This window comes from Cnephaeus nilssonii (genome assembly GCF_951640355.1).
Source record: "Cnephaeus nilssonii genome assembly, chromosome: 11".
NCBI lineage: Eukaryota > Metazoa > Chordata > Mammalia > Chiroptera > Vespertilionidae > Cnephaeus > Cnephaeus nilssonii.
Window position 1 is genome coordinate 24,303,956 of NC_137082.1, and position 19,738 is coordinate 24,323,693.

Consider the following 19,738-nt stretch of genomic DNA (forward strand, 5'->3'; position numbering starts at 1 on the left):
GGTAGATCAGATTGTGAGGGTTAGATTAGAAGGCCAATTTCTGTCTTAAAAAGTTTGAGATACCTGTTAAATATCCAAGTATGGATGTTGAAAGACATTTAAATATATCAATTTGGAGTTTAAGTGAGAGATCTGGGCTAAAGATGTAAATATGGGCATTATGAGGTGGTATTTAAAGCCACAAGACTGAAGAAGATAACACAGAATGTGGATCTAGATGGAGAAGAAGACCAAGGTCTGAACTGGTTGGGTGGGAAAGCCGAACATTTAGAAGTTGAGGAAATAAGGAAAAAACAGCAGAGGACATGAAGAAAGTTAAGTCAGTGAAATAAGAAGAAGATAAATAAAAAGTCACACCCTGGGTGACAAAAGAAGAAAAATATTTCAAAAAGGAGGACATCAAGAGACATGAGAGTATATGTCAACAACAACAAAAAAGACAGTTCATAGTAGATTTATTCATATACCCCACACATGGGAACAACCCAAATGCCTAAGCAGGAGAATGACTAAACAAATCATGGTACAGTCCTACAATGGAATACTACTCAGCAATGTAAAAGAATGAACTGCTGCTATCCCCAATAATAAGGATGAATCTTCAGGCATAATGACAAGCAGGATAAACCAGACATTCAAGACTGTATGCTCTCTGATTCCATTTACATGAGTAAGGAAAGACAAATAGGCATTGACTAGGAATGGAGTTCAAACAAACTTACTGGAGTAATAGAAAAGGTCTCCATCTTGATCCAGGTGGTGGTTACACAGGTATATACATATATAGCAATTCCTCAAGCTTCGTCTTCAAATCTGTGAATTTTACTATATCCAAATTATGACTCAGTAATAAAACAAGGGTGGGGGGAAGAGGGCATGAGAATGGTGTCCTATGCTATAGACTAGAAGGACAAAAATAGAATAAGTGATCTTTGCCCTGGAAGAGTTTATTTATCAGTCCAAAAATAGAAAATGCAAAGATTTCCTCTTCAGAACTAGAGGACTGCATACGTCTGTGTTTTTACACTCTTTTCTGTAGAACTTCCTCTTGCTCCACCTTTCATCATGCCCACTTCAGTCAACAGTCACATACCTTAGAGGAAAGAGGAGAACATGTTGAACAAGTTATCTTGGTAACCAAAGTATTTTTATGGCTGGCCCTTTGGCTCTGTCCTCTCTGTCCCACCCTCCCAGTTCCCACTACTCCCCCACATGTTATATGCCTGAACTTACTGTTAAGCCCTCTATGGATTGTGTTGATTCTCCCCACGAATGTTCATTTCTCTATTTGGTCTCTGATCTACTTTTTATTCTGAACTTGTGCAGTTGTTTGCATCTAATTTTTAGCACATTCAGGGTTTCTAACCCATGGGGTTGTTTGAATTTCAAATCCCTGAAACTTCTCTGTCCTCTGATAGGTTCTTCACAGCCTGGATAGGTTTCCTCCAGCAGCTACAAAACTTCTTTAATGGACGGAAAATTATTTGTTTGTTTTTCAGTGATCTCTGAACTTATTATTGGTCACCTGCTTGCCAAGGGATGCCCCACTACTGCTGCCTTAACACCTCAGAACTTTGGTGTCATTGACCTCAGATACCACTTTGCTGTCCACAATTCTGCAGGTGGTGGTCTTCTGGATGGATTGCAGGGAATTTCTGTTGTCCAGGGCATCACTAAGATAGAAGTCCACCCCTTCTTCCAGCAGATTGCAATAGGTAGAAATCTCAGCCTCCAATTTGACCTTGATGTTCAGCAGGGCCTCTCCTCCTCAGCCTGGTACTGCCACTCTGCCCAGGTCGGGCCAGCTCTGATGCCAGGTGAAACAGGATCCCATTGAGTTGTTTCATCTATGTGACATAGCGCATCTCCACCTCCCTCATTATGTTCTCCAAACTGGCCTTCAAATTTCTCATGGAGTCCAGATTAATCTCCAAGGAATATACCATACATCTCAGTTCCGTGAGCAGCTCCTATCTCAGCAATCTGCAAGGTGACCACTGTGATGTTCTCCTCAATCCGCTGGGACCTGTATTTGTCTAGCTCCTCTCAGTTCTTCTACTGGGCCCAGATGTCCACCATGATCTTGCTGAAGTCCTAAGATTTGGGAGCATCCAACTCCACAATCAACCCAGAGTTGGCAATCTGGTTTTGTAGACCATTTACTTCCTCCTCGTAATTCTTCTTCATGAAGAGCACCCCCTCCTTAAGAGCCTCAATCTCTGTCTCCAGTGGCAGCCGAGTGATATTGGTGTCATCAGTGACCTTTCAGAGCCCATTGATGTCACCCTCCACAGACCAGCTCATGACCAGCTCCTTCTCATATTTGACTCTGAAGTCATCAGCAGCAAGACGGGCATTGTCAATCTACAGAACCACGTGGGCGTGGCTCACAAAACTTACAAAGATCTGAGCCCTCAGGTCCTCGATGGTCTTGAAGTAATGTCCCTAATCTCTGAGCTGAGGTCCCTTCTTCTCCAAGTGTTCCCAGATTTTGTTGTCCAGTCTCCAATTATCAGCCTCCAAGGCTTCTCACCATCTTAGGTAGAAGGCCAGATAGCCATTCAGGCATTGCATAATCTCTTCATTTTGGATCCACCCTATGCCTGCCGGACCCCCAGCCATCTCTGAAGCCAGGCCACTCCACATGCTAGTGGAGTGGAACACAGAGATTTGAAAGCTGAGCCCCTAGCATCTGCATAGATGATGGCCATGCTGCTGGCTGGCTGGTCCCATGGCTGGGTAACTACATGGAGCCCAGGGTCCAGTAGTTCGTGGATAACCTGGAGCAGTTGCTGAAGATCGTGTTGTTCAGGGAGAAAGGTGAGAGGCCAAGACTCAAGTCCAAGCCACCTGTATGAATAATTTTCCCCTACTCCCAAACCTTTTAAGTTAAATGAGATTTATCAAGCTGTTAATTATTAAAGTCAAAACTTCATAGTCAGGGGTTAGAATTCTCTCCATCAGAAAACTGAGAAAGAAAAAGTGTTCCTACTGTAAATAAGGTCACAAAATGAACACATATCTACTTTCAGTTGGAAGCCTGTGCCCAATGGCAAAGGGGGCTCACCACACCCACCTTCACAAGGCTGTCCTAACTTGACCTGCTGCTTTGGCTGCCCATTAAGATATCACTTCTGGGCAAGAATTGAAAATTACTTAGAAGCCAACATGTGATTCTATAGTGGGGCATGACTCCCAGGTTGACCCATGTGTTGCTCTGTCCACCACACCATCCCTTTATAACCCCTCTGTCCAGACTCCTGGGGTGGTCACAGGGCAGCAGATCATAACAGTAAATTGTTAGGCTGATTTTATTTTTCCAAAAGGAGAGAGAGCTAAAGGAGAACCTGGCTCAGAGTTTAGAGCAAGTATCCAAAACTAAAGCTCAGTAGTGAGAGGCAGGGGAGGGGGAAAGTTGGTGAGGTTTCTGAAACTTGTGTGACTGCCCTTGGGTTATTTCCAGGACTAGCATCATGAGCATGTGACTCAGGCAGTTGCACAGGGCTTGTGCCTAGAAGGGCCCCACACTTGGTTCAAGGCACTGTTATTATCATCTTGAAATTGTTAATAATTTTTGAACAAGGACCCCACATTTTCATTTTGCTCCGGGACCTGCAAATTATATAGCCAGTCCTGATTGTTTCAGCTCAGTTATCAGCAAACCAAACATCGCTTGTGATTTTAAAACACTCTGCCTTGAGCCCTCTCTGCAGTAGATTCAAGTTGATAAACTGAGAGGCACAGACCACACTCAAATATCTATGGAGATTACTGTTTTTCAGAGTGTAATTGGAGGGAGTTATGTGAATGGATTTCCAGACTGGGATATTCTCCACCAAAACTGGGGGAAAATAAGGAAGTCTCTACAAATTGAAGGTCAAGATGATGGTTAAGAAAGTAAAACTTCAAATAAAATGTTCCTCCCTGGCTTGGATACACCATTATACATACACTTACTGCTACAAAAAGAATCCACCAGTATTAATGCTGATGGTTGAAAAACACATGTAACCTGAAAAATCCCCAATCCATCCTTTCTGAGAGGTAAGATGCGGTAAAGTGGCTGAACTGTGTTACAAATCAACTTCTGGCAGTGATACAATGATGTAAAAAGAGGAATTCGGGTAATCCACTGGATAATTGCTTCTCTACTTTCTCCCAAAAAGCTTAAAGATATGTTTCCAGAGAGGCCCATCTGATCCCTTACTATTGTGCAAACTTTCTCTGTGTTCTCAGATCAAGCCCTTCTAAACTCTCTTCTCCTCTGTAAAGTCTTCCCTGGCTAGTTAGAAGCAATTCAGAGGGTATTTTCCCTTTACTATCTCCTCTTCTTTCAATAAATCTCTGAACATGTAAAGACTCTCCTGGTCCTTGTCAGCAACAGAGCCAAAGGGGGGTGGGGCCGAGTAAACAGAGAAGGGGGACCTTAGTAGCTGGGCTCAGGGCAGGGCTGCAACCCTTTTCATCACCCACAGAGTACTTCCTGTCATGGAATTCACCACCACAACCTTCCCCCTTTCCTTCATTCTCCTCCAGGTCTATTTCTTCCCCTGCCCTTTCACTCTCAAAGATGACCTCTCCACCTACTTCCCTGGGAAAATTGAGAACATCTGATGAGAACTCCCACAAGTTTCCTCCCAGCTCTTTCAGTTTTCTTTGGATCATCACTGAAACTTTCTTCCTTCCCGCCCATCTTAGAAGAAACTTTCTCTGCCACATGGGCAGGTTAACCCCTTCACCTGCCTCCTATGATGCTGGACTATGGTCTCTATTTTCCCTCTCCTCACCAGCTACTTGTCCAATTCCTAAACATGAGCTCCAATATTCCCATCCAAAAAGAAATAGACAACAACACCCCTTCTTGATCTACTACTCCTCTCCTTCCTTGTCATACCAATCTCCCTCCAAGTCTGCTGCTTCCGGTTCACTCTTTTCCCCTCAATAAAATATTGTCTGCCATCCAGCATGAAGTTTAGAAGACACCAAATACATGGGAGACTTATTCCTTGGTCTCATGCATCTTGGCTCTTCCTCTCTCCTGTCTTTTGAAATTATCTTCACAAACGTCAAACAAAATCAAAGGCCTTGGTTTGCTGCCACTCTTGCTTGCATTTCCAGCAGCACTCTCACCTCTCAGCATGAACGCTTGTCTTCCTTGGTTTCTGTGATGTTGGTCTCCTTCCACCTTTTCCTACTGCTCATTTCAAGTGTCCTTCGGGGTTTCTCCTGTTATTCATTGTCCATCATTTAATAGGGAATGTTCCCCAAAATACCAGTCTTGGCCTATTTTCTGCTCATTGTACTATCTTTATCCCATGAGGCTGCTCATTGACTCCCATCCTCACAGTGTGTTTCCCAGAAGTATATCACTACTTTGGACTCACTCCAAAATTTCAGAACACATCTAATACCTGCAAACACCCAGCCACCTGCCAGACATTCTTCTAAGTGTGGCCCACTGACTCCTCAAGCTCTACTTAGCTAAAGCAGAATCAGAGTGACACAAGGAACAACTTTGCACAACTTTTAGGAAGCTTCTTATGTGATTCTTGCTGGGGGCAGCAACTGGTGTCAGACTAAGGCAAAACAGGCCTGCAGGCAAAAGCAGATGATTTTACCTGGCTGCGGCAACAACTTGAGAGAGGGGACAAAGCCAGATCCTGACTGACCCAAAGCAGCCAAGTTGCACCTACTTCTGTGCTTGGCACTGAATGTTGCCTCTTGTCCTCCTAAAGTTTACACTGTGCGAGGCCCTGATAACAGATACAGACATCACCCAAAATTAGACAAACATTGCTTGTACACCTAGCGACAGAAAATTAAGTACTTATTTTGGCTGCAAGTCAAGGCACAATAGCATTGCATGAAGCAGGAAGTGACGGGGGTGTCTGGCTTGGGCATAGTGGATTAAGGAAAGCGGTGACCTCTTTTCCACTTATTGTTCACACTCTAAATGCTTTACTTCCATCAATTAAAAAGCGCATGTGGACTCTGTCCTTTCAATTATTTGTGAGTTAGTTAAGCATCTGTCTGTGGTCAAGACTCACTTTTCTTTTTAGTGCGAGTAACTGGATCTTCTTTCCTAGTCATGGCACCCCAGCTCCCAAAGTACTCTGTGAGGGACCCTCCCCTGGAAGACACTGATGCTAACATTGCCCTCCCTGAGTAAGGAAAGTTAAAAAGAGTTAATCAATTGTTGGCTATGCACGAGTCCCACCTCCCACTGGGGGGCGGAGGGGGATCTCGCTTGTGAACAAAGAAGAAAAAAGAAAAGTTCTCTTCCTCCATGAGGAGCCTAGATTCCCCATCCAGGGCCTCCTGCTAATTCCATGCCTCACCCTGAAATCAGGGAGGCCTGAGCCCTTGGGATGATCACCACCCCTCTGGGCATGATCTGCGGCATTCACAGCTTCCGAGTATCCTAATCTATTCCATATTCCAACAGGCTCTCCGGAGGGAAAGGTAATCATTCTCACACAAACAGTCACTCCACACTTTCTTTCCCACTCACATCCGCTTGGAATTGAGAGCAAGCAGGGAATGGAGTTCTGCCCTCCCTGATGGTGCATGGCTCTTTGGCCTTTGCTTAATCAAGGCATTGCTATGGCAGTAAGCCATGTACAAAGTTGCCTGCCCAGAAGAAAGCAGGGAGCCATGGAATTGCCTTTTCCCAGCTTAAAAGGAATTTCTGATCAAAGTCATGCCAGAGGTGGTAAAGAAATAGAAAGAGCAAGGAGGAGCGAATACCCTTAAATATGAACAGTTATAGAGAAGCCTTCATGGAGAGAAACACAATTAAATGATTTTGTGACATTCCCCTAATTACAATTTTGTATCATTTTAATTCAAAACTATATTAGCTTCCTCCAATGAAGAAGCTGGAATTAAATGTAGACAACCCATTTGAGAAATTTCCAAGGCATCCCATAAAGCAAGTACTGTTCCTACCACTCCTAGCCATTTGCCTGACTTCTCAAACCTACAAAGACTTCTTAACTCTGCCATATCCAATTTAATAGGAAGTACTTACTCTACTTCTAAAATATCTTCCAAATCCAGCCCCTGCTCACCTGCTTCACCACCTTTTTTTTTTTTAATTCAAGGCACTATTATTTCTTAGCTCTAATATTACAATTTTTGGTCAAGAAGGTTTTCTGCCTCAACTGCCCCATAGCTCATTTTCCACACCACAACTGGAGAGCACTGGAATACCTAAATTACTTTCCAAAGCCCACCCATTGTCCTTTAAGTGAAATCTAAGCTTTTCATCTATCCTGCTTAAGTTTCCTTCAGCTGTCCTCTTCCCCCATATGTACCCTCACACCTCACACTCTTGCTCCCTGTGCTTCAGCCATACCAGCCTCCCTTGCTGTCCTTCCATGACACTAGGCTCTTTCCCATTGTCTTAGATTGGGTTTCCTAGAAGCAGAGCCTTTGATGGAGATTCCTGTGCATGTGGTTAATTGAGGGAAGTATCTCAGAACCAAACTGGAAAAGAGTGAGGGAAGCAGAACAGGAAATGGGGAAAAGCCAAGCAGAGATGTGGTCTCCACTGGAGGCTAACTTGATGATCCCATGACTCCACATGAGGCAAGGAGCCAGCATCTTGTACCACACTATCAATCAGCCATTGGCTGTGGTCAACCCACAAGGGTGGACATAATGTCAGCCATACTCCTTCAGCTTAGGGCAACTACAGTTGTGAGCAGACAGCAGCCAACATTTATAGCAGCCAGGGAATTGGTACCTTGGCCCAGGGAAGGCAATGTAGGCAGGGCATTACCAGTTTTGCTGGACCCACCTTAAGAACTTGTTTTAGATATTGCTACTGTCTGAAACAGTCTTATTCTAGATCTTTAGTGTCTAGCTTCTTGTCATCACTTGCACCTCAGTTCAAGTGTCACCTGGTCTGAGTGGCTGTGCCTGGCCATTGAGCTGAAGTAGACACACTGCCCTCTCACTTAGTTAATCTTATTATTCTATAATATTCATTTTTACTATCTGAAATATGTCCTATTTAATGTTTACTTATATGTTTATTGGCTGTCTCACCTACTATAATGTAAAGTGTGTGAGAGCAGGGACCCAGTCTGTCACCTATCCAGTCAAAAGATTCTGGAGTCAGACATCCTGGTACAAGTTCTGACTCCACCATTTACTAACTATATAAGCTTGAGCAAGGTAACTTCTAATAGTGCTAGAGTAATAGCTTATTGGTTGGATTGAATGAGTAGATGCAAGTAAAGTACTATACTTAGAATAGTGTCTGATACATGTTAATCATTCAATGAATGCTAACCTAGAAGATGACTGATGAATGAATGAATGAAAACATTCCTTGGCAATTCAAGCTACCACCTTGCTTTGCTTACAAAATGTGCATCAAAGGCCATGAGCATTGCTCTGATTTTCACCCTGTAAAACTACACAAATTCTTATTCTCTTTCTCAGCCATCAGTAGGCATCCAAAATACTTAAATTATTTTATTTCCATGATGCTCAAAACAAGCCAATACTTCCATTTTGACTGCACTCATTGCAAATCTATAGATTTAAAGATTCAATTTCCTGGGCATCAACATGCTAAATCTTGAAGGCAAGGCCCTCATCCCCCAACCATAAGCAGTCACTGTTCCAACAATTCTTGCCCATTGCTACCCTCAGGCCAACCCTGCCATGTGATTAAATAAACTGACTGCATCAAGAGGAAAGGAAGCTTTCAGTAAACTTCAGCCACCAAATGAGTTGTGGTTTTGTCTGTGGCCTGGATGAAATGGGTAAAGGAGCAATTAGTTCAAGTCTCCTCTGAAAGAGAGGTTTTATGGGAAGTAGGAAACAGAGGCAGTCATTAACCAAATATAAACTGACCACTTTCTGTAAGCAGGCACTGTAGGGAACATAAAGATGAGCAATGAAGAAGAATTAAAGACCTCAATCAAATAGCATTTGCAATGAGAGAGGGGCATTTTATTCACCTAATATTTTTAAAGGAGGCTATTGTATTTGTTTGGATTTTAAGAGTCTGGCAAGATATTTAGGATTTATGTAAAGACACCAAGAACCAGTTTAAGCTACTGAACTGTTACGGGGAAACTGGATGATGTGTTTGTCCCTGAGGGAGGAGGAGGAGGACAATGCAAAAGGTCCAGGGCATACATCCACCTTTCAATGATGATCTTAGTGGCCCTGTTTTCAAACATAGCCTAGGATCTCCATCATATGCCCAAATTTAAGACAGTGAAGCATTATAAGCCATGGCTGAAGTCTCTCTCCACAGTATATGAGAGAAACAGTAGCAGTGACAGTAGCTAACATTTACACAGGTTTATATGGTATATACTTTGTGTCAGGAACTACTTTAAGTATTTTCTCCACCTCTCATTTATATATATACTAGAGGCCTGGTGCACGAAATTCGTGCAGGGGGTGGTGGGTCCCTCAGCCTGGCCTGCACCCTCTCTAATCCAGGACCCCTCGGGGGATGTCTGACTGCCTCTCACAATCCAGGACCACTGGTTCCTAACTGCTTGCCTGCCTGCCTGATCGCCCCTAACCTCTCTGCCTGCCTGTCTGATTGCCCCTAACTGCTCCCCTGCTGGCCTGATCTCCCCTAACCACCTCTGCATGGGACCTAGGATTCCCTCTCTCTGGCTGGCCACACGTACCCAGGACCCAGGCCAGCCTCAGCCTCAGGGGACCATGGGTGGGCAGCTTCGCCCAGGCTGCAGCCACAGGCACCCAAGACTGTGGGGTGGGTGGCTTGTCCCTCTCCTGGGCTGCAGCCACAGGCGCTGGTACCCAGGACTGCAGGGCAGGCAGCTTTTCCCTCTCCCAGGCTGCAGCCCCAGCTGCTGGTGCCCGGGACTGTGGGGCGGGTGGTTTGCCCCTCTCCTGGGCCACAGGCGCAGGCGCAGCCACTGGCACCCGGGACCATGGGGCAGGCAGCTTATCCCTTTCCCGGGCCACAGCCCCAGCCACTGGTGCCTGGGACCGTGAGGCAGGTGGCTTGTCCCTCACCCGGGCTGCAGCCTGACTGGTCCTCATTCCTCTTCCCCAGTGTTGAGTGTCTGAGCCTTTATGGCGTGAGGGCGTGATGATGTGAGGGTGTGATGACCATTTGCATATTAGCTCTTTAGTATATAAGATGGCTATTACTCAGCAATAAAAAAGAATGAAATGTTGACATTTGCAACAACATGGATGAAACTTGAGGGTATAATGCTAAGTGAAATAAGTCAAAAGAAAATAAGAAAAAAACAAATACTGTAAGTTTTTACTTATATGTTGTATATTTAAAAAAATGAATAAAGAAACAGACCAACAGATACAGAGAACAAGCTAGTGGTTGTCAAAGGGCATGGGGAAAGATGGGTAAAAAATGATTGATAGATAGATAGATGATAGATAGATAGATAGATAGATAGATAGATAGATAGATAGATAGATGATAGAATAAAAGCTAGAGTGCAAAGCAAAACAAAGGAACATTTTTTAAAAGACAGCAAGTCTTGGTCAGCAGGAGCTATGGGTAAATTAAGCAGAGTTCCCATTGAACCAAAGCAGCAATTGGTTAACAGATGCAAGTGAAGAACAAGGTGTAGAAAGTCAGGCCCATTCCAGAACAATTTAAACATGTAAATCTACTTTTTCATGCATAAGTTTAAACTATAAATGACAATTTAGCATCCAAATTGAGATGTGCTATAAGTGTAAAATATGCACAGAATTTAGGAGATTTAGTACTAAATACTACCTGAGATATAGCAACAATAGCAGTGAGAGTAGCTAACATTTGTACAGATTTATATGGTACATGCTTTGTGCCAGGAGCTACTTTAAGTATTTTCTCTACCTCTCATTCTTTCTGTATATATATGTGTATGCGTGGTTTACAAATATTTGAGTGTTTATATTAGGTTTAATCCTCATAGCAACCCTATAAAGTTGTAATCATTATCATCCCCATTTCACAGGTGAGGAAATGAGACATGGATTTAGGATTTGAACCCAGGCTGTCAGTTTCAGGGTCTGTATTTTTAAGCAGTATAATATCCATCAATCATAGGTCAGTGAGGAGAGGGATGAAGCCTAAGTGCAGGTGCACTGAGTCAGACCCAGGGTCCATCAGCCCAGTGTTCTCTGTCTGACAGGTTTATCCAAGGTGCACATTTGGTAAATTCATACACTGGCACCTGCAACTGTTAAAATAATGTAACTCTCTCTACTCAATCATATAATTGTAATTCTGCACAAAATGTTGAATTAAAAAAAGCAAGTTTCAGATTATACATATCTGGACATTTATGTCCAATTTCCAAACCAAAAAATAAACATTGTGCATTATTTATTGAGACATAGATATGTATGTAGTGTATTCAAATGGAGTAAAAAAAAGATACATGCTAAGTTCACATTTTCCCCTGGGTTTGGGACACATGAAATAAACTGTGAGTAGAGAACAAAGAAAACTTTCTCTGTAACACATTATTTCTTTCATTTATATTAGGATGGAGCAAAATATTTCCAATCCTTAGTTCTGGTTGGTGATATATAAATATATGTCATTATTCATCGTATTTTGGGGTATTTGTCAAATTTCTCAGAACAAAAAATCCCATAGTAAATTAGGAATAGAAAGTCTCTTTAATATATATATATTCTTAACAGTGAAACACTAGAAGAATGTACATCAAAATAATATTTAAAATAAGGGTACACAACTATTATTAATTAATATGGGTCTAGACTTTCTACCTATTAAATTAATTGACCAAAATTAAAAAGTCAATTTAACAGTGTATATATCTCTGTATGTATATGTGTATGAATGTGTATATGTGTGCACAGGTATGTGAGTTTATATGTGTGTGGGTGTATATGTGCCTGTGCATATATGCATATATGTTTGTGACTGGGTATATGCATGTGAAAGTATGTATTTGTGTATATATATGTATGTATATGTGTATACACACATACACACACACACACACTATATATATATACATATTTTATATATATATATATATACACATATATATATATATATATATATATATATATATATATATGAGAAAATAAGTATGTGTGTGTGAGTGCATATGCCTGTATGAATGTAGGTGTATATAAATGTACTAGAGGCCTGGTGCACAAAATTTGTGCATGGGGGGGGATCCCCTCAGCCCAGCCTGCACCCTCTCAAATCTTGGACACCTCAGGGGATGTCCGACTGCCTGTTTAGGCCCGATCCCAGGGATCAGGCCTAAACTGGCAATCGGACATCCCTCTCACAATCCTGGACTGCTGGCTCCTAATCGCTCACCTGCCTGCCTGCCTGGTTGCCCCTAACTGCCCCCCCCTGCCAGCCTGGTCACCCCTCATGGCCCCCACTGGCCTGGTCACCCCACACAGCCTGTTATTCAGTCGTTTGGTTGTCCCTCAGTAACCCTCCTGCTGGCCTGGTCATAGGCAGCCATCTTGTGAGGGTGTGACCATCAATTTGCATATTACCTCTTTATTATATAGGATGAATGTATGTGTGTGTGTATCTATGCATAAGCACTATACATATATTTATACAAGTATTTAAATGTGCTTATTATTGTATACACATGCTTTATACGCATGTATAAGTATTTATATGTGTGTAGATGAGAGTATATGCATATATGTGTGCATGCATGCAGATGTGTGTATGTGTGTGCATGCATGTGTGTATGTACATATGCATACATGCATATCAAATAGGAGGAAATACATACCAGGTATTCCATATGTGTTTGTTCTGCTTTGCAAGTAGATTTTATGCTTATTAAGGACTGAAACTGTGACTCATATTTCTTTTGGAATTTACAAATAGTGAGTTCTCAACAATACTTGTAGAATTTAATTTGGCACCACTACCCCTTAATTCCTATGCACCAGCAAGAATTCACAGACCAGCCCGACCAGCATGGCTCAGTGGTTGAGTATTGACCTATGAACCAGGAGATCATGGTTCAATTCCCAGTCAGGGCATATGCCCAGGTTGAGGCTCGATCCCCAGTGTGGGGCATGCAGAAGGCAGCCGATCAATCATTCTCTCTCATCATTGATATCTCTCTCTCTCTCTCTCTCTCTCTCTCTCTCTCTCTCTCTCTCATCCTCTCTATCTATCTATCTCTCTCTCCCCCCCTCCCTCCCTTCTCTGAAATCAATAAAAATATATATTTTTTTAAAAAGAGTTTACAAATCAAACTTCAGGGCTGTTTTTTGCTCAGTACAAGACAGTTTGTAGTCAGAATAAAAGATAGAAAATAAAACCCTGAAATGAGTTTATTTTAAAATTTATATAAATATAGACATAGTTATTCCATTTTCTGGAACCCATAGCAAATATCAGGTACCAAGAGTCTATAATTACTTGTATATATTTCACAAAAATCACTAAACTCGAAGGAAAGATAGAGAAGATGCGATGCTGTAGATGACTCACTTTACAAGCCTGATGAACAGAAGAGAATCCATCAGGTGGCCCTTGCGTCCACTCTCGGTCAGAGGGTAACTCACTCATTTAGGTGAAGGTGGCATCAATAAGCCAGTAAAGGTGGGGGAATCCCCTTCATGGATCTTTTACAGCAGGAGAGGGAGAAGGCAGTGGCGATGATGGACGAGGCTTTCTGGTCCTGTGTGGGAAAGCTGTAAACTCACAGGTTCAGCCCCCAGGATATGAGGGCGGGGTCCGCAGCCGAGAGCGTCATAGCCCAGGCCTGAGCAGACATGCTTAGCACTGGATCCCACTGACAAGGAGACACAGCCATGGCTTTTGTTCTACGGGAGAGGCATTCAGAAGCAAGAGAGACCATTTCCCCACAAAGCGGGAGGTTAGTTTCTTATTTTCTTTTCCCCTGGAGGTTGAGTCAGACAGGAAAGGAACACCCTAAGGTCAGATCTAAGTTGAAGAGGTGAGAACTCCATTTGGGTTTATTTCAACAGGCTGCAAGACATGCATAGCCCAGATGGGCAATAAACCAGGAGCTCCACAGCAGCAAAAGGAATGCCTTATTCCCAAACATCGCTCAAGAGCCTAAGAACAGTCTCTTGAATTTCAGCTCAGACTCCCCATCCAGAAAAGCAGGCTGTGTTCTTTCTGGGTGGCTAGCTTAAAGAATTGTACATTACAGTGGAAACTCCCACTTACTTCATTTACTGCCATTTATAATATTTTCCACTATTTTGAGATAATGAATTCATCCTTTTCTTTTCCTTTTTTTTTTTTTACCAGACATTATTCAGGCCAGTACAAGAGCCAAATGTTCCAGAATCCTTCTCAAATGTGTTAGCCTTCATTTTCTATGATAGGCTTAGTAATTTCTTTGGAAAGGTCCCAATATCAACCAAATTAACAATGCTGAGAATAAACTCAACTGTCACCTTCATTCCCTTTGAACAGCCAGGGGGAAATGCCACCTTCAAAAACCTTTCCAGTGTGCAGGCTTAGAGAAGACGGGTTAATTAAAGTCCCTCCCAGGAAAATAACCACCCACCACAGAGAGTTTCTCCCCAGTCCAGCCAAACACTGTATCAACACTGTATCACAGTGGTAGACAATCTCCAGTTTATCTGAAATTCATTTCACATGCAGGACTGGAACCATGAATTTTGTCAATGGAGTTACATTCCTGCAATTGCCCAGCTGAGGGGCCTTTTGAAGGGATGTTAAGTGGGAGCAGGAGTCAGAGCAGGGGGTCAGAGGAAGAGGAGGAACATTTCAGCGTTCTTTTTTTTTTTTTTTTTCCAAAAAGGCCTGGAAGTTTCTGAACTCGGGAAGAGCCAGGCACACATTGCATGTGTGCTGCATGTGTAGAAAATAATTCACTACTCATAAAGCCTACTTTTTACCAAATAGCCTCATAGCAAAGCATGACAAACAAAGCCACAACAGCATCTCTTTCGTTTTTACACCCTTCAGTTCACCAGCAAAATTTGAGCAATAAATATGCCAACAGTTCATTTCTCTCTCTTATATTCTGTCATTGTTTGCTTTGGCAACAGCCACTGTCATGGGGCCAGCAGGAAAATAGGATATACTGAATCAGGGGAAAAAGATGGCAGTCAGCTAACTTTATCACCAAACCCAACTGGTGAAGGAAATTAGTACCCAAGTCATATGTTTGCCACTGCTCACAGCCCAGATGGTAGGTGAAAATAAAATAAAGATCATTTTGGCAAAGGTGGAATAAAAAAAGAAAACCCACACCATTCTACACCATTAAACATGGCTACTTATTGGCAGTTCTCTACAACACATAAAAAAAAAGGATAATATTTGATTGTTTGCTAAACTTGCCAAATCTCTGGAGAAATGGTTTCAGCATACATCAGCACCAACATTCCCTTGCTCCAGGGTGTCATTCTTCTCATGTTTCATCCTTCTCTGTTAAAGCTTTGGTCCTCTATATATACCTAATACTGCCTGCTTTAGGCAAGGCAGACATCCGTAGTCTATGTGCTCTGTCCCTTCCTGGGCATGTCTTTTCTCACCTATTACTTTTAACCTCTCTGTGTTTTCATACAGAAAACGTATTCTTTGTAAATAAAGAGTAAGTGAGCTTTATTTTTTCCCTCAGTCCAACAATCTCTGCCTTTCAATTTGAGTGTTTAGTCCATTAACATTTAATGAAATTATTAATATAATTGGGTTTGAAATATTACTTTCTTGCTATATGTTTGCTGTTTTGTTCCACTTTTCTTTGTTTCTGCTTTCCTATCTTCATTTGAATTGATTGATTGATTGAGTGATTGATTGATCAAGTATTTTTTATTATTCTTTTTTACCAAGTCTACCATCTTTTCAACTATACCTCTTTGATTACTTTTATTGTGATCATCTTAAAGCTTATCATATGCATTCTTAACTTATCACAATCTATTATGAATTAATATTAGAGCACATCACATATAATGTATGAATTCTCCTTTTACTTCCCTTTCCTCTTTATGTGATTATTATCATATATGTTATAAATCCAGGAATGCATTGCTTATTTTTTTTAATTGTCAAGGATCTTTCTAAAAAATAATAATAAAATAAAATAAATTGTATATTTACCCATGTATTCATTGTTTCTGGAGTTCTTCATTTCTTCCTGTAGAACATTAAACTTCTGGTTCCATTTGAACTTTCCTTCCATGAAAACAAGCTGAAGACTAGGCATGATATAAACCTAAAGTAAATTGGTGCCTGGTGAAGAGCTCTCCTCAGAATGACCAGTAGAGATGTGCAGCAACTTTCCAGTGATCATAAATACATACACTACACAAATGATTTGCAGCAAGGATTTTTAGGAGCTATTTATTCTGGATAAGAGAAAATCGAGGGAGGATGGAATAAGCCTCATAGTCTGTCAGGATAGAAAGAACCTTTTCTGAAAGTTAAAACCAGAATCAAAGGATTTAAGAAACTTAGGAGCTTATTTACACTCAAGATAAAGAACTAAGATTATAAAACATGAAACAACATGTATCGAAAACCATTGATTCTCCATGACAGGGCTACTCAAGTTGGGGAGGCAGCATGCCATAGAGGTTAAAAGTGCCTTCTCTGGTGACTGGCCTCTGGGTTTGACTCTTGCCACACTGTTTACTGGCAATGTAACCTTGGGCAATTTCATTAATTTTTCTGGACTTGTTTTCTTATCTGTAAAATGGGCATGACGAAAATGGGACCAACCTCAGAAGATTGTTATGGAGGGAGCATCTACATAGCACTTAGCACACTGCTACCTGGCACATCCCCAGTATTCAAGAAACATTACCTATTACTATTACTGTTACAACAATGTTCCTATTGTTTCTAACTCAGATTCTGTTTTGCTCTGTCTTCTTTCATTATGCTTGGGGTTCAAAGCAAAAATAAGACATTTGTTTTCATGTTGCACATTTTTTTTCACCCAACCTCAATAAACACTTATGAAACACTGTAATTTTTTGCAACACTGGAAGAAACTATTTCTTTTGTTGAAATAATCTACCAAGATAGGAACTATGGCACAAATATATCATGTCACATTCCCATCAATGAAAACCAGAATATCATCATTTTTACCATTCTTTGGAAATACTATTTCCCATCAATAGAAAACCAAATATTACAGGTAAAAACAGACTGATTCTTCTTTAATGTATGGCCTTGAAAAGTGGTCAACCATGAAGGATATAGGCCTTGGTCTATAAGTGACCAGACAATGAGAAACACGAGAACCAATTTAGCTTGATGATCTATACTATCCACTAAAATCCCACAGGAAATTAAAGTTCTAAACCATCTATATGATGGGGCCCACTAACCTCCTTTTACAGATGACATAACTGAAGCCAGAGAAGTTTAAATCACTTATACAACTTTATACAAATGTGGCTCCCATAAGCATGATCTTTTCAACCACAACAAATGTCATTCATGGGCAGCAGAGAGCAGAAACATTTAGAATGTGTCAGGAGCCCACCCGGTGTGGCTCAGTAGTTGAGCATCAACCTATGAACCAAGGGGTCATGGTTTGATTCCCAGTCAAGGCACATGCTCAGGTCACAGACTCGATCCCCAATAGTGGGCATGTAGGAGGCAGCCGAATAATGATTCCCTCCCATCATTGATGTTTCTATTTCTCCCTCTTCCTTTCTCTCTGAAATAAATAAAAATAAATTTTAAAAATAGATTTTTAAAAAATAGAATGTGTCAGGAATTGGAGAACTAGATATAATTTTGAATATACTCAGTTAATGAAGAATAGAATACATGGAGGTCAAGAATGCAGGTAACCAAAAAAGGTTGTTCAGAAGATAAATCAGAAACAGGTCTGGCTTGCCATTGGGTTCCCCAAAAGTAGACATGGAGTCAAGGACTGATTTTAAGTAGTTGATCTTGGAGGCAAAAGAGAAGAGATATCAAACAAAAGTAAGGCAACCAGGAAAGTTTGCATTACCAAGCAAGTTGCTACTGTGGGCAACCAGAGCTTAAACCCCCTGGGGCACTCTGGGAGCCAGTGTAGAGCCATGAACTTCAGAGTTATGCCACCCAGAGGGTGCAAGAGATGGTGTGTTTATACACCAATTCAATCTATTCTCTCAGTTAGTGGTTTTTTTAAATATATTTAAGAGTTGAACTTTTTTAAATATGTTTTATTAATTTTTTTACAGAGAGGAAGGGAGAGGGATAGAGAGTTAAAAACATGAATGAGAGAGAAACATCGATCAGCTGCCTCCTGCACACCTCCTACTGGGGATGTGCCTGCAACCAAGGTACATGCCCTTGACCAGAATCGAACCTGGGACCTTTCAGTCTGCAGGCCAACGCTCTATCCACTGAGCCAAACCAGTTAGGGCAAGAGTTGAACTTTTTTTAAAAGATTTTTTAATTGATTTTTACAGAGAGAGGAAGCGAGAGATAGAAACATCGATGAGAGGGGAAACATCAATTGGCTGCCTCCTGCACACCCCCACCTGGGATTGAGCCTGCCACCCAGGCATGTGCCCTGACCAGGAATCCAACTGGCAACCTCTTGATGCTCAGCTACTGAGCAGGTGTTAATTCCCTGGCACTCCAACCTGCCATGCACATGAGCAGAATGGCTTTGGATGACAGGAGAAAGCTCTCAAATAAAAAGAGGCAGGTGCTGGCAGTTGAGAGCCGTGCCAGCATACGTTGAAATGGTAAAGGCCAGAGTCAGGAATTTAGCTTGAATAATATCAGAAATTATGGGAGGTTGATGGCCCAAAGTTTTGCAGGCAGCTAAGACTAAGAAACTATAAATCATTAATTCAGACTTATAGAAACTACACTTATTATCTAGGTCAACACCTTTATTTATATTTTGAGGTCACAAGGGTCAAGAAGAAAAATGCCCTTGGATGTTCAGTGTACTAATGGCAAATTAACATTTCAGTTCTATGAATTTGAACTCCAGCATTCTCATCTATTTCTCCATGCAAAAAACTGTGATACATGTATTCTAAAAACAGATTTAATCCAGGTAACAGGTTTTTTAAAACTACCAGGGAAGGCACACACAAAAAAAAAATCAAAATGGAGTCTGGGATTGCAAATCCATATAAAGAGAAAAATAGAGAAATTAAAAATCACAGTAGGGACTCTTATACACTATTGGTAGGACTGCAAATGATCCAGCCACTTCGGAAAACAAGTTGGCTGCTTCTTAAAAGGTTGCTTTGGATTCCAATATTCTAATAGGGAATTGGAATATTAAAACATATACTTGCCATACAATGCAGCAATTTCACTATAAGCATTTATCCAAGAAAAATGAAAACTTACATTCACACAAAAACCTATATGCCAATATTTATAGGAGCTTTTTCATAACTATCAAAAACTGTAAACAAACTGTCAATGTCTCTCAACCACAGAAAGGCTAAATAAAGTTTTGGCATTCATACAATGGAATACCACTCAGAAACAAAAAGGAACAAGCTACTGATACACACAACAGCGTGGTCAATCGCAAGTGCATCACGCTAACTAAAAGAAACCAAACTCAAAAGGCTACCCTGTAAATTCCATTTATACAATATTCTAGAAAAGGCTAGACATGTGGGGAAGGATTGACTACAAAGGGGCAACACAAGGGAATTTTGCAGGTGACAGATATATCTTGATTATGTTGGTGGTTACTTGAATCCAAAATGTGTCAAAATTTATAGAATAACACACACACAATAGAATTTTGATGTATATATTTTT

At 41.3% G+C, this 19,738-nt stretch overlaps 1 pseudogene across 1 annotated transcript in view; it reads right to left on the minus strand.

Moving 5' to 3' along the window:
• Nucleotides 1-1,558: 1,558 nt before the first annotated feature.
• The window catches only part of LOC307107448 (keratin, type I cytoskeletal 18-like), a 64,879-nt pseudogene continuing 46,699 nt past the window's right edge, over nucleotides 1,559-19,738 (minus strand). The window contains exon 2 of the transcript in view: nucleotides 1,559-2,364. The product of the transcript in view is annotated as a keratin, type I cytoskeletal 18-like (transcript). The remainder of the gene's footprint in view (nucleotides 2,365-19,738) is intronic.